At 31.0% G+C, this 2,283-nt stretch overlaps 1 long non-coding RNA gene across 1 annotated transcript; it reads right to left on the bottom strand.

Moving 5' to 3' along the window:
- Positions 1-259: 259 nt before the first annotated feature.
- On the bottom strand, positions 260-601 carry LOC135130315 (uncharacterized). Its single transcript, XR_010280726.1, has 2 exons — positions 530-601; positions 260-473 (listed from the first exon to the last, which is right to left on the bottom strand). It is a non-coding gene; the product is annotated as an uncharacterized LOC135130315 (long non-coding RNA).
- Between the last annotated feature and the right edge of the window lie 1,682 nt (positions 602-2,283).

The raw sequence follows: 2,283 nt of genomic DNA, 5'->3' as shown, positions 1-2,283 counted from the left end.
ATAAATAGCTCTTTCATAAGGGCATTGTGGCACTCATCCTTTACATAACTCGCGGCTTCGCCGCTCGTTCGATAAACTTGGGTTCGTGCTTTAATATTTGCCTTATGAAACTCGTTCTTTAATATACTATTTTAAAATCAACAAAATTAATAGTTAGATTATTAATTTGACAGCCGAAAATGGGATTTCTTAAAGAATTGGAGTTGAGAGTGTGTCAGGATCTGTTGTAATGTTTAATGTTGATGAATTAGTAACAGCATTTAAAATTTTATCTGCAATTTGCATTTTATTGGTAATTATTGGTAACTGATTCATCAATATATTCTTTGGCGGTAGCAGAATATTTCCACCCTGGCGCTTAAAAGTAGTCTTGTCTCCATCTGCGTCAACAGGAACAGTAGCCTGCTTCAAGCACTTCTGGTGGTGTACTATCAATATCTATAGACGAGGCGCTTGTCTACATCCATCGTTTTCTACAAAGCCAATAATAATATAATATAAAAATCTATGAAAAGTGTTAAAAATTTACCAAAATCTGTTTGTAGCTCACAATTTGCACGAAAATTATTTACGTGTCTCTTAATGAAATTGTCAACTGTCATGCCCACTGAATTGTCTGAAATTGACATCTTTCTTACAGTGTCGTACAAAAAATTGTATTTGAATTATTTTCGCAAAAAGTGATGTTTATTTATTGAACTATTAGTTTTGTAATTCCGATTTCTCTTATCACTTTTTTAATTCGTATGTTGTCTTAATTAGTAATAACAATTTTTCTGTATTTGTTTTTGCAAATTTGAATAATTTGTGCAAAAATATTGGTTTAATCTCTAGGTTGTACTGTCGTGTAATGTCTATTTAGGTAAACAGCACAAGTTTTTAGATTAACCAGCATGCATTTATTCGTACGTAGAGAACTGTTGTAAATTAATCAAGTTATAAATTTTCACAAATTACGTAAGACAGCAGAGATGAAGATATATTACGTTAATATTATGTTAATTATTTGAAGGTATCTAACTCGTTGCTGGCTTTCATTCTTGTCTAAAGTAAAGCTCTGGGGGAATTCGTCAGATTAGGAAGACGAAAGAGGAGATTTAGGGTTCAGTTGTAGCAAGTTTTAACAAACCACGTGTTGCAGTTTCCTAGGTGGCGAGACACTACACGACACGACAACACTTGACTTGACAGACTTCCTTAACGACTCTCTTGATGCAACTCCAGAGACAAGGTGAACGTAAGGGTGACTAATTTTTTTGTTTAAAAATAATTTCATTTTAGTTTGCATTTTAATGACGTATTAAAAAGATTGGTTACTGTGTTCAGCAAAGGTGAAAAATGCTTAAAAGTTATCCTGTCCTAGTTTTCAACGCTGAAGGCCTTTTGAGTTAAAAAACTTTACCTGTAATTTATTGTTACAGGAATATGTTTGCGTAGCAGAAACTCTCTTAAATGTTATAAAGTGTTTAAGTTCACTATGAAACTAGCTAACATTAACGATCTACATATATTGTATTCATGATAATAATAATGCATATCCGAACAGTAAAACATCCTGAGGTATTTCTTTGGCTATATAAGTGTCGTGTTGTACCAAACGATTTTGTGGTAAGACTTATTAAAAAATACTTTACTTTTATAACTGCAACGTTCCATATCAAGTTACCACAGCATAGAAAAAATACTCGCTTAACTTCCACTCAGTGTAAACATTGTGGAAAGATGTACGATTTATAAATATCGTTTTGTCTTTTTACAAAACTGGACAAAACGTTGACAAATTCTATAAACTGTGCTTAAAGAAAAGAAAGTGTTTATTTATACATAATTTCATAACAGAAAAGTGAAATAATGAAAACAGTTTACAGATGCATTATTTCTAAACAATTATTTTATTATCTAAATATCATTAATATCTCACTTGAAACAACATTTTTTAATAAACATTTTCTTAACGAAATATTCTAAATTATTAAAATTTTGATATTTTTCTAAAAACGTTGCAAAAAGGACTCATCTTTAAAGCCGATCAATTTTTGGGCTAATGTTAAATGATATGGACGAAATTTGTTTCCTTTCAGTATTTAATGGAGAGATAATTGACTAATACATGCTGGTCTGGCAAGTGTTTCTGGCTCATATGGATATTATTGTCCACTAATACAAAAACCTATATTTTATTTACCGTCCCTGTACTTCTTCTTTCTTTGACCATCAACGACATTCAAAGCTTGAAATATGTCAAAACCTAGATAACTATGTCTAAAATTTGTGATAATAGAA

Source organism: Zophobas morio, unplaced genomic scaffold (genome assembly GCF_036711695.1).
Source record: "Zophobas morio isolate AGI-343-1 ecotype UQ-CSIRO unplaced genomic scaffold, CSIRO_AGI_Zmor_V1 ptg000017l, whole genome shotgun sequence".
NCBI classification, from domain to species: Eukaryota; Metazoa; Arthropoda; class Insecta; order Coleoptera; family Tenebrionidae; genus Zophobas; species Zophobas morio.
The sequence above is the reverse complement of the archived record's forward strand: the minus strand, read 5'-3'. Positions and strand labels throughout refer to the sequence as shown.